We start from the raw sequence: 14,369 nt of genomic DNA on the forward strand, positions 1-14,369 counted from the left end.
ATTTTTCTATGTTGTGATTGGCTCACTTATGTTTGTTTTAATATCGTTTTTCGTATTTTGCCATGACTTTGTCAGTTTGACTTCGATTTTTGTATCTTCTTCATTCTCTCTTTTATGAGTGACAGATCGGGAAAACTATAATTCGTTTACACCTTACAATATTAATTTCTGTTGTGTATAAAACTGGAACTTGATAACAATACATATATAAATCTAGTTTTTACGCTAATGTTTATCAGAAAATCTGGAAATAAAACATAATCAGAGATACATGTAGATATTAATAGACATTTGCGGAAACTAGGTGTATGCCTAGGATTACATTTTAGACTTACGATTACAGGTGACAAAAACAATGGGTCATCTCAAAATACAAAAACAAACCAACAATACAGATACAAAATAGCAAATGATGTCTTCATTAAAAAATGAAGATGTAAGCAACACGTTAAACTTTCGTGTGTTAGAAGCGCTTTTCTGGATTTACTATCAGGACCGCACAAAGCAGAATATTTAGGATCGAATGTGTAGATACATGTATGATATATTATCAGCAGGAGCATTATACTTTCCCCGCGAAACAGGGTACTTTTAATGCAATGGTTAGTATACGAAAACCAACAAAAAATATTATTCAGAGGATACTCTACAAACTGTTTCATTTGAAGTATAGTAATGTGGGTGTCGTTTTTGTTATGGACGATTGCAACTTTGTATCCGCAACTGTTGCCCTGTCGACTTAAATAGATTGTGTTTTTCTAACTAATTTCTTCACGCCTGCTTCACGTTTGCATTGTTTATCCCTAACGATCAATTGGAAAGATTTGCGTATAAACTTTGTGTTGAAATTAATAACGCCGCAGTGAGATATCAAGGGCAGTTCTGGGTATTGGAACACCCCTTTTATTGCAAAACAATGATTTTGAATAGAGACATATGGTGGGACACCCCTTTTTATCTTGGGTTGGAATCACCTTATGAAAATGGCTGGATCAACCTCTGTATCGTCAGTGCACTCTATATTACAAATTCATGAAAATAGTGCCAGTCTCGGAAAAGGGGTTAAGACTCATGTTTCGAGCATACCAGTCCCATCCATGTTCAGGGAGGGATAATTACTGACACCACGAAAAAAAAGTCTGTACTTAATGAGTCTCAAGATCTCTATCATAATAATTGCATAAAAGAAAAACAATTTGGAACTCGTTCGTAATTTTTTGTTTGTTGCTGTTGAAAACATAGTAAAAATTTATCTATTTGAGTACACCCATTCATTCTAACATTTCAACTACGTCAACTGGCGAACAGTCTAAAATACGTTTCCGACATCAGGGGCGGATCCAGCCATTTTAAAAAGGGGGGTTCCCAATCCAGAGTAAATGGGGTTTCAACTATATGCTCCCATTCAAATGCATTAATCAGCTAAAAAAAAGGGATGTTCCAATTACCACCTGGACCCCCCACCTTGGATCCGCAAATGGACAGAGAGAAGTTCGTTTTTTTCACTCGAATAGCTGTGATTTTTTTTATTGAAACCAAAAACGTAGACAAAGATGTTTTCAGGAAAAATGGCAGATTAAACTGAACGGCAAGTGAAATTTCGTGAAGAATAGATAGCTTAAAAATTACCGTCTGCTGTATTTCCTCATCCTCTTTAAAACAAAATAAAAAAGTGAAAGTGTGTCTTTAATAGCATTCACATGCTAACATGCTTCATGGTTGATTGCACATTATATCCTATCACAAAGCATGATTGCTGACTTTTTCCAATCTAGCTTCTGCAACGGCAATTGCGATATTTTGTGTGTCTCATGTTAATTTTTTTTTTTAAATACTGTTATTTCATTCCATCAAACTTCGTACAAATAAAGCATATTCAACCTGGATATCACCGTTTACAATAATTAGTATTACTAGTAACACAAATTGCTGTTAATATATTAGAAGAAACCGTTGTTCAAATACAGGAAAAAAAACTATCGTTACATTGTTTTGGATCGATGGTTAATGTTTACACTTTTTGAAAGCCCAATATTAAAATGCTACCTGTAAGTGTAATTGTAATCCTAATCGTAGGTGTATGACAGTTTCCGCAAATGTCTAATAAAATGAGATGCTAGGTAAACTTAAATGGACAACTAATTTCGGTTTTCACCAATGGACAGTGTCTGGACAAAAAAGTCAAATCCTATCTCGCTCTGAATCAAAAGAATACTTTAACTGTGATTTAACATACCTTAAGTGTAGTTTGTTTCCTTTATCCGAAATAAATTTATTAAAGTGCAATATATATCCAGCAAGTAAAGACGTAGGTGTGTATATGATTTAACGAACTTCTTAGCATACTCACTAGTAGCAAGATTTTAGTCTGAAACGGTCATTTTGGTCTGATTCAGTCTTAATGGACTTAATTTACTGTCTGAGAAAAAACGTTAAGACCTATTTAGACTTCAGATTCTATTCCGATATATCGTGTTCAGTCAGATCAATCGTGTCAATATTAAAAAGTCAGACTGTTCTAGCGTTCAAATAAGACTTGATTAAATCACGTTCAGAAAAAGAAAAAAAATACCTTAGGTAAGATATCTGTTCAGTCGTTTTATTTTTTTTTAAATTCCTCTTTTAATTTCGATTTATCATGCATGTCTCTTAACATAGTATGCGACGCGTTACAGTTTATAAGTAGGTGTTCTCAGTGATGCATTTAATACGGTGCAATTATTATGGATATATTTCACACTCCATTTATGAAAGAAAACTTAAAAAGCTGAGCTTTAAGAATTCCTTTTTTTAATTTAGATTTATTATGCGTGTCTCTATACTTAGTATGCGACGCGTAAAGCAGAATTTTTTTATTTTTTTTTGTATCAATTTAAAATGTAGATTCAAATATTTTTCACTTTAAATAATGAAGTAAAACTTCTTAAAAACTTATATATGATGTATAGTTCGGCGGCAGCAAAACAGAAGCCACGGAAAGTGTTTATCTCTTCTTCACAAATACGTATTTCATTGACTCTCGATATCTATCATGTTTATAATGTTTCTTTCAATGACGTTCTATCTCCATAAGCCTGCAAATGATGTTCTGAAATTTTCTTAAACATTTTCTTATTTCCAATGTGAAATATTAATTCTTATTTATTTAGAATTTATCAAGAAAAATATATTCTAAATCTAATTTACTTTATACATTTATTTATAAATTTTATACAGATAACAGTTGCCTGGTGAAAGTTATTTACATTTTAATAAACGGATTATTTTTTTAGAATTCATTTTTTCCGTTATGAATTTACAGGTATCAACATATGATTATTTTGTGACACAAAACTGAAGCAAGTGAAATAAATAAGAATAAAAAGCATTATATGGACTAACACAATGAGATCTACGGATTAAGTATAGTAATAACATTTCCTTTTCCGTGTTGATTCCAATGACTTGTAACCACTTTTTACTGCTAGTTTTAGCCTATAAACTGTAGAAACATACATAATTTCAAATGTTCATATTATCGAGCCTGCAACTTTTGTTGCAGAAAGCTCGACATAGGGATAGTGATCCGGCGGCGTCAGGTAACTTCTTAACAGCTTTATATTTTAGAAGGTAGAAGACCTGTATGCTTCCATACTTTGTATATAGATGCCTCATGTTACGAACTTTCCTTCAGTCACATGTCCAATGTCATTGACCTCATTTTCATGGTTCAGTGACAACTTGAAAAAAAAGTTCTTTTGTAATGTTAAATTCTCTCTTATTATAAGTAATTGGATAACTATAATTGGTATGTGCGTACCTTGCAATGCAAGGTCCTCATGCCTGTCAGACAGTTTTCACTTGACCTCGACTTCATTTCATGGATCAGTGAACAAGGTGAAGTTTTGATGGTCAAGTCCATATCTCAGATACTTTAATCATAGTCTAATATAGTCTAGTATATTCGGTGTAAGAAATGACGGTAAGGTGTACATGTCCACTGACAGGTGTCATCTGACCTTGACCTCATTTTCATAGTCCAGTGGTCAAAGTTAAGTTTTTTAGTTTTTGTCTAATTTTCTCATACTTTATGCATTTGGTCAACTATATTTGGCGTGTGGAAATATTTAATGATCTATATGTCGGTAACCCAGGTTTTATTTGACCTTGACGTCATTTTAACGGTCCATTGCTTAGAGTCAAATGTTTGTGTTTTGGTCTGTTTTCTCAATTGATTAGCAATAATTGAGTCAATTATATTTGTTGTATTGAAGAGTTATTAGCTGTACATGTCTGCCAGGCATAGTTTATCTGACCTTGACATCATTTTCATGGTTTATTAATCAATGTTCGTTTTCTGGGTTAATGTTGATTTTATGTGACAGTTGTCAGCTTTATATTTAGGTCTATCAAGAAAATATCAATGATTAGTAAAGAAGGTGAGACATTTCAGCGTGCGCAAATTTGTATTAATATATTTCCATGTTCATCTAAAAGGTCATTTACAATCCATACCACATGATGTGCCCAATTTTTATGGTAAACGCTGAAGTTATCAGTTTAAATATGTTCGATATGCCATATAAGTGTCGAAATGACTTCCTTTGAATTAAATGGATGTCTACGTTTTGACATAATTTTCCAGGCACGAAAACCTTCATCTTAAAATTTTGTTTTTTTTATTTTTTGATAATAACGCAATAAGCCAACTCTGTAAAATTTATATTTTGTGATGAGGTAAGTAATTGATTTAATTTAGATCTTGACTTAGATAACTTAACTAACCCAAGTAAGTTTTAATCCTTGTATAACATTTCTCAAATTAAATATATTTAGCCCCTCTCTTGACATAGAAGATCCCACTTTATCTTGTCAGGCTTATCATCCCAAATAAATGAATTATTTTTACTAGTTAGTTGACGTATCATATTATCATCTGGATCTGGGATGGACAGGGACAGATTATTGAATTTTGATATATTTATTATGACTATATAATTGTTATTTTACCGAACAGGTATAAGGGACTGTTTTGACCATTTTTGTAATATTTTTTCTATTTCTTGTACTCGAGGTGCATAATTTAGATTTAACATTCGATCTAAATCAACACAAAAAATGATACCCAATAATTTGAAGTTACTGAAACCCATTCAGTCCCCACTTTACGCATATATTGTCTTGATTATGTCTTTTACTACCTATCTATATAGCATTTTTTTTTTTCTAATTTTATTTTCAGTCCTTATATATCAGCATAGAATTGTAACATACGGATAGATGCATCCAGTAAGGAAGACGACGCATCTAAAACAATTAATATGTCGACGCATCTTAAACAATGTATATGTCGTCTGCATATTGAGACAAGATATACTCTGAATCATCTATCGTAATACCTTTATTGTAATCACTATTTCTGACTAAACTGCCTAATATTTTAGCACATAGCAAGAAATATTAAGGAGGCAAATGACAGTAGATGTTATATCATTGTCATTGTAAAATGTTTTATCCAGTTCATAATAGAGTCTCCAAAACTAAAATACTTCAGTGTTTCAAAGAGAAAGGCCCATGATATAGAGCCAAAGGCTTTCTCAAAATCAATAAGTAATAAAATACCAGTGATATCATTTTTTTCTGTAAAGTGTAAAATATCATATATAAATCTTCAGTTCTCCCAAATAAAACTTTCCGAGATAAATCCTGTTCGATCAGTGTCAATAATTTTGTTTAGAACTGACTTTATCATCTCAGCTATATAACTAGAAGCTAGTTTGTATGCTGAATTCATAAGCTTTTTTTTAAAGAACGGTTTTGACTTACTTTCTTTTGAAATACATGTGATAACTCCCTGCCTATGTTTGACAGACATTTTCCCTATCTGATATGAACAATTTATTGACCTCAATACCAACTTTCCAATGTCTATCCAAAATACTTTTAAAATTTCTGCAGTAAAACCCTCTGACCGACGACTTTTATTATTTTTCATTCTTTTCAAAGCTTGTGTTTATTCAGTAAAAGACATGTTCATGATGTTACAGTTAAATGGTTCTTTTTCAATATCCTTTAATTTAGACGGCAAAGATGTTAATTTCCTTGATAAGTTTATTTTTTAAGGCATTCTTGTCTTTTTTAAAGTTTCTCATAAAATATTTTTGATTGTTTTAAGATTTCTTTCTGATTTTCTACTACAGTTTTTTTACAGTAACTTATTTTCTAATTGTTTTATTACAAATAAATACAATCGAAATTAGTAGGCCTTTCTCCTTCTTCAATCTATTCGGTTCTTGACCTAACATAATAATCTTTAACCTTGTTCTGTCTCATAATTCTAAGTTGACATGTGTTGGCTTCTATTTTACGCATGGTTGTAAATATAATGAAATTCGATGCCTTTGTCGTACAAGTGATAGATTTAGCGCTATAAAACCAGGTTCAATACACCATTTTCTACGTTTGAAAATGTCTATACCAAGTCAGGAATATGGCAGTTGTTGTCCATTCGTTTGATGTGTTTTATTATTTGATTTTGCCATTTGATAAGGGACTTTCCGTTTTGAATTTTCCTCAGAGTTTCGTATTATTATAATTTTACTTTTTTCATCAAGATTGTCCTCTGTACTTACCTTATTTTCTAAATTTTGAATCTTCTCAGTCAGTTGGATTTTCTGTTTTGTCCTTTCTCTTTTTATAAATGTCGAATAAGAAATAGTCATACCTCTAATCTCAAGGAGAAGGATCTCCAAAAATAATTGGTTATTAATTGCAAATTCAATATCTAGATTATCAATACCGTGTAAAGCATCCCCTCTATGCACTGACAATACATATTGCTGAACTATGTTAGTAAATTGTTGTTTAGTTTTAAATAATCAGGATCTTGAAGGAGAGAGTCGTGAAACTTCAAAAGGCCTCTGCCTTTTATAAATTCATTTGTTTTTAAAGTAAAAAATCACTGTTAAATAATCTGATCTGTAGCTATTACAAATGTTTACTTCAGAATGTCATCTGTAAGGCTTTAGGAAATCAAAAAGAAATCTAATCTACATTGTTGAAAAGTGTTTGCCCTCTTCGTGTAACTCTTTTAAGATCAGGGTGTATTTCTCATAATGGGTCGATGCGATTCTTATATTCTTTAATTATTAAATTTTCTCTCATACTCTTGTATTGTTTAAATTTATATAGTGGGGGATATCAAGGTTGAAATAGGAACAAGATTAAAGACCCCACAAATAAAACAAAGCTGATTTCCAAAAAAAATCTATAATTTCTGTTAATTTGTCATAGAAGCAAAATAACTAAAAAAAAACCACCAGCCTTTCCATTTTTTTTAAGAAAACTTCATCTTGTTCTACAAAATTGTTTATCCTGGAGACAATATGTAATTAAATTTTTTGAATAAAGATAATCAAAAATCATGTATACTTCAAATGGACAACAAATTTTTGCTTTCACCAATGAGTGTCTGGACAATATGTCAAATTATATCTCGCTCTAAATCTAGAGAATAGTGTTACTGTGTTTAACATACCTTTTGCAGTTGTTTCTTTTACAATATGATGTATCTTTAATAAATGTGTTAAAGTACAATATGTATCTAGCATTTAAAGACGTAGGTGTGTACAGGTTTTAACGAAATTCTTGGCATACTGTTTCGGATATTTGTTGCACTACAATTTATCTTCAAAACAAATTTGATGTGATTTATGAAAGATTTTTTTTTCTTTTTCCAACATTTCATGTCATGGTTATGTAATTTAAAGAAAATTTGTACCAGTTGTAAACGGTTCATTAACCTTTCAATAAATGAACCTTGATATTTGCTATAATAAATCATCACTCTATAAATTATGTCCTTTCTTTTGGTTGTTGCCGCGTTGATCCATCTGCCTTGTTTTCTTGTGTATGATCATGACAAAATGTATGATACATGTATATATGATAAGTTAATGTGCACTGTTAGTTTGGTATTTGTACTTTATTTATAATGTCTCAATTTTGTATACTTGCGCATTTTTGTTTATCACGGTCTACTTAACGTTGTGAAATCGAAAATCGGTCAGTCTAGTGATTTTGTTATAATAGTCTAGCTAATGTGTTTATTTATTCAAATTTGTATCAAATATTTCATGATTTGACATGGAATCAAGCCTGCGTATATAAAACTTTAAAAGGAAATAATTGGTTTCTCATGCATAAAAAGGTGTAGACGTGTTTACTGCTTATAACATCACACATGTAGTTATGATATAACTTGCTGTCAATTATTACAAAAATAGCTATTATTGCACCATTCATGATACCTGAAGTTTGAAGTCGCTGTTTAAATCAATAGTGGCGTGGTATGGTTCGTTTTCGTCATGGTTTAGTTATGTGATTCTTGTCGTTTATGATAGACGAGTTATGATAAAAAAAAACAGACATTATGCATCTATTGATATCCTGTGAAAAAAAATTCGTTTTATTTGGAACAGTAAGGACCAATAAACGCACATTGTTTTATATAATAAGTAGATGTTGCATGATTGTCAAATAAGCAACTTTCTGACATAGATGTTAGATACCATATGGCGCTATATGAACTTCAACAATGAGCAAAATCAATATATCTTAGCACTCTACAGAAGGCGTCAGCAAAATTAAATGCTAACCAGTTCAAATTAAAACACCAAAGACCTGATTAATGTTCAAAGGAATACGCGAAACAAATATAATGTACATCAACAAAGCACAGCCATTTCATTTGAGACTATGGACTTTGGAAAGTCACATACATAAAATGGTTGGGTTAAAAATGTTTGCAGATTGCGAAACTTTTTGCAGCTTTACCTGGGCACGGCTGTAATAGCAGAACAAAGAAAAACAACAGTCACATTCATTTGTAAAAGAATTGACTCGTCAGATCAATACAAAGCAACGTAATCAAATAACATAAATACCAAAGACACAGAGAACAGAGGATCTATGATAACTTAACAAACTTCTAAACTTATTTAAAAGTAAAATGCTAGACAGCAAAATTTGATTAGAAATCTTCAAGATATAAACAGTTTTGACATTTTAACCTATTTGTGACATTTGTACCTGTTATGTCAAGAGTTTTTTTCACACATCGTTGTCAATATAATGTAGTTCTATGCGACTGTCATACAAGTGAGAGGTTAAGCTAGCTATAACAGGTTTTATCCCACATTTTCTACATAGGAACATGCGTGAACTTAGTCAGGAATAAGACAGTTGTTGTCCGTTTGTTTGATGTGGTTGAGCTTTTCATTTTGCCGTTTGATTAGGGACTTTCCTTTTTGAATTTTCCTCGGGGTTCAGTAGTTTTGTGATTTTACTTTTTTCGAATGACCCGTCTATAGGAGCCGTATATCCATACTTTTTTTTTTAGTTGCTTTTGGCTTTGAACTAGCTCTTTTTAACGGCGTGTCATCGCAGATCCGCACTTTGCTTATTTGTGTATTTGTTATTTGTTTATGTGTTTTGTGTCGATCTTTAACGTTTAACAATTTTTAACTGATTTCCATAGCGTGTCCTTATACTTCTCTGTTACACCATTGTCCAAGGGTAGGGGTAATGTTGGCGCGCCCGTAAACATTTTAAACACTGCATCATTATGTATGTGCCTTCCCCAAGTCTAGAACTTGCATTTCAGTGTTTGTCTATTGTTGCTGTTTATAATATTTTTGTTTTAAAATTCAGACTATTAGATTTCTCGTTTGTATTGCTTTACATTTGTCTTTTCGAGGTCTGTTATAGTTTTTTGTGTTGAGTGGGTTTTGTTCATGTATTTGTTAACCATTTGATCATTCGGTCCTTACTGTTACGTAATAACATAACTGACATTTTCAATATTTTAAACAAACTTATTTTCGCGTTTGGTTTATTTTTGCGACTTTAGCAAGTAGAAGCATTGCAAATTTAAATGGTTGCCAATATGTAAAACAGAGATTTCATTACTTAACCATAGCATATCAAGTAAATTTAAAAATCGCGTATTTGAATCATCGCTAAATTAGCTAGAAATATCTGAACGCAAAATTAAGTATCCGCGAAAATATAAAGTTGGTTTACAGTAGCCGACTACGAAATGTGTAAGGCCTTGAAAACCTTTTCCTGTAAATGACAACCATATGTATTTACTTTGAAACATGTAAAAAGATATTCAAAATAAAAGTTGTCATGTGTTCAAATTATCTCAGTAAAATTTCAGATACCAACAGCATTTAATATATACCATTAATCTAACTGTTTAGTCTTTTGAAAGATTTGTCCTTACTCCCCTTACATAAACACTTCATATCAATATGAAGGCAATCACACGGGAAAGATAAGTGTACACATTGCAAACAATCTTTTGTAAACGCGTTGTTTTTAGGGTTAAATATGTTTTGTGAGATAAGGAACATAATCAATAGTAAATGGAGGTATAGTCGTGTGAAATATAAAGAAAGCTTTATTTTATTCAAGGATGACAATAACGTCGCTTACTGTAATCACTAATTGTTAAACGATCAAAAGGTTAGACGATAGTGATTTTATCATATTAATTTTTTTTGTGAATTCCGTGTTTAAATTTCTACAAACCAATAGTTATTTTACAATGAGGAAGTATTACAATGTTGATTGACCTTTTTTGTTTACAAGAACGGAGCTATTGTCTGCCGTTTGCATGTCGGTAAATACTTTCTTTTGTCTTTAAATCTTATGAAATATTATATAAAAAATGATAATCAAACAATTTATTTTATCTATTTACATTTCGATTTATATAAAATCGTGTTTTAAATTTTAATGGATAACTACTAGTCATTTTACAAAATCAATACATCGATATCGTTCGGGTCATACTTCCTTTCTCTTTCTGTAAAGAAGCATAGCATTATGTCACCACTGTTTCGGAGTTTGATAATTTTATACAAAGCTGGTTGTAAAGTGTTAAAACAGGAACATTTTTTTCAGCAGATAGTTTTCGTTCTGTGCACCACTATTGTCATGTTTTCATTCCTTGTGTGATAAGATTAAGTAAAGGAAGATAACGTTTTTTTTATTAAATTCTTTCTCTTGAAAACACGTCAACTTAAATTAAAAGGGGAAAAGGGTAGGTAATACCTCCTTTTTTACCGTTCATTGTTTTGCTCAGTCTTTAGTTTTCTTTGTTTCTCGGGTCTGTTTGGTTTTTTTTTTAATTTTAGCTATGGCGTTGTTAGTTTGTATTCGATTTATGAGTTTGACTATTCCTCTAGTAATTTCGCCCCTCTTTTACATCATTTATTTTTTTATTAGTTTTAGGTACAGTTGATTGGCGATGTTCTTCTTCAAGCAGTTAGTCATGTTAACCATAACTGGTATGTGTTTTTATATATACCAAAAACAATATGATTAGCTATAATCAAATAAAGCAAATAAGGGGTCATATATTAACATATGTTTTGAGAAAAAAATTACAAAAATATCGATATAAGTTATAAGATATAAAAATACGTTGATTGCTTTACAAATCTCAATTAGACGGTTATGTGTGAGTTCAAAGGATATAAATGTTGTTACATTATAGTTCGTTTCTGTGTGTATTACGTTTCAGTGTTGTGTCCCTGTTGTGTCGTAGTTCGCTTTTATTTGATACGTTTCCCTCAGTTTTAGTTTGTAAAGGGATATGTTTGTTTTTTTCTCTATCGATTTATGAAATTTGAATAGCGGTATACTACTGTTGCTTTTATTTATCATGTTATCAAATCTCAAGTATTTCTTTAGTTTTGTTTATGTTAGAGTAGAGTTCATCAAAACGAGAGGGATTCGAATTCACAATCTCAGTGTTGATAAGCTATTGATTACAGTTGTAACTACCTAGACCACTCGGCCACTTAGGCCCCTGCAACGAACTATGATACATAACTAGAAATTTATATCTGTATATAAATAGATAGTGTCTTGCTTACAACATACAGCTATCTTGCACCTTTTGGATAGAGGAACTATGTAATAAAATTATTGTAACAAAATATATTCAAAAGCTGAATATTATCTTCACAAATAGAACTGAAATTGTGCTGTTTTTGAGAGCTGAGCTACATACATTTTCAGCTGAACTGCATGCAGTTTGGACAGAATATAAAAGCGTAAATTACACAATAATAAGAGACAGTGGAGGAGCACCAATGCAAATGTCATGGAAAGACGCCCGAGACGAATGTGACAAAAGAGGATTTGCATTATTCTCTCCGCATCGAGATATGGTGAATTGGGTTCACTTATTTATGCAAAGGTAAAATGTATATTCAATGTTAGCGTTTATTTAACTCATGTTTTTTTATTTATTGTCATTAGGTTAAGAAAATTAAGTAATAGAAATGTCTTAATCATTACTTGATAATTAAACGTTTATTCTCATTTGACAAACGCAAGGCAGTAAAAAATATTTAAAATGAAAAGTGCTTCGGACGCATGAAATGTTTATGTTAACACTGTATCGATACCTGTATCGACTATCAGTCCATGAGGGTGTAACCAGCTCCATAATCTGTATTTATGTATTGAAATGATTTATAACAAACTATCTAAAATTTGATCGTTTACAAATTTTGAAATTATACAGAAGATTTCAACTCCATCAGTGATAGTATTTCTTGCATAGGTTTGGCTTGTTTTACATATTTCATATTACACTGTCAAGATGTCAAATACTATCTCGTGCTTTCTGTGGAAAGTCATACCACAAAAATACTGAACTCCGAGGAAATTTCAAAACGGAAAGTCCCTAATAAAATGGCAAAATCAAAAATTCAAACACATTAAACGAATATATAACAACAATCTTTTTCATGACTAGGTTCAGGCAATTTTCATCTAGTAAATGGTGGATTGAACCTAGTTTTATAGCTAACTAAATCTCTCACGTGTATGACAGTCGCATCAAATTCCAGTAAAAGTTTCATTTATTTTCATTTTAACATTTTGCGTATTACATTTTAACGAATTCGTCGTCATTTTAATTGTGAATAATGCATGTTTGTTCCCCGACATGGTCACTACATTGCCTTTACATCGATGTTGTCTATTCCAACATTACGTTGGAGGAATTTTAATAGCAAAAGTAAACTGTTGTTGGCTCAAACTTAAAATTGTTTGTCCCGATAGGGTTGTCAATTATATTCTTTTAACGTTCTGCTATAAAATTACTAAAAGGTAAAAAAAATCAAGAAAACTTTTTTTTCTGTCCAGTAAAACTAAAAGGTTTTATGTACCACATGAGCATTAACTATGTATCGGTTTATATCAACGCAAAGCATTTTTCAAGAGATTTTGAGTGTTTGGCTTCTCATTGAAGCACAAAACAGCAATCAGCAATTTTCATTTATGATATTAAATTTCAGAAATGGTCTATCTACAACGTGGATTGGTGTAAATGATAGAAGTGTGGAGGGACGTTGGGAATGGTTAGATGGGAGCTATTTAACTTCGACCCAAGCTCCATGGATAGCAGGTACTTTTAAGGGTACAATTCAGTGGGTCTTTTTTTTGTACATACACAAAATGAAAAAATAAACATAGGTGAACAATTATGTAAAACAAACTAAATGTCATGAAGGTTAAATGAAATACGTCAATTTAAGCTCTCATAAAAGATAAGTTATACAAAATATGATCGTTCACAAGGTAAATGGCATGCCAAGTGTTTCAGCGCAACCTCTAAATATATTTCCATATCCAGAGACAAAAAGGATGATTCAAAGACTTGCGCCTACTTATGAAAGTAGTTGAACAGAAAACAATATGGGTTATAGTGTACTTGATATGTATGTGATTTCGTAAAATCAAATGCATCAAAAAGATGGATAAAAATGTTTAATGGAGAATTTTTGAGTTTAGTCCGAAATAAAAGGTTTTTTTTAAATTAGATGCTAGTAGACAGCATAGGTCCGACCTTTCTTGTCTACAAACAAAATCCATAACGGCATGACCATCCAATTAAGTAATTAAAAGTTGAACTCTGATTAATGTTTGAATAATCAATTTTATAATTTTCGACAACGAAAGCAAATAATATACCTTTCATCAGGCTTACTATTCCAATAGCATTTGCTTTTCTTCTAAAAGACACTTTGTTTGTTCTGGAAGTAATTCACTTGACTACATAAAGGGTCATAACTCTTAATTGAAATCGAATAATTACCATTGGACATTGGTTAAAATTCTTGACTACTACTAATTTAAGAACAGCATCCGACAACTTTTATGACTTTGATACTAAATGTTATCGACCAATTTAAAGGACATTTGTTGTAGGTATGCAAAGCGGTTATTTCGTTACATAATCAAGTACATGTTAGAAGTTATGTATAACTTATGTAATCTCTAGATGTTATCAATTTAAGTAAGCG

This window comes from Mytilus trossulus, chromosome 8 (assembly GCF_036588685.1).
Source record: "Mytilus trossulus isolate FHL-02 chromosome 8, PNRI_Mtr1.1.1.hap1, whole genome shotgun sequence".
Lineage (NCBI taxonomy): Eukaryota > Metazoa > Mollusca > Bivalvia > Mytilida > Mytilidae > Mytilus > Mytilus trossulus.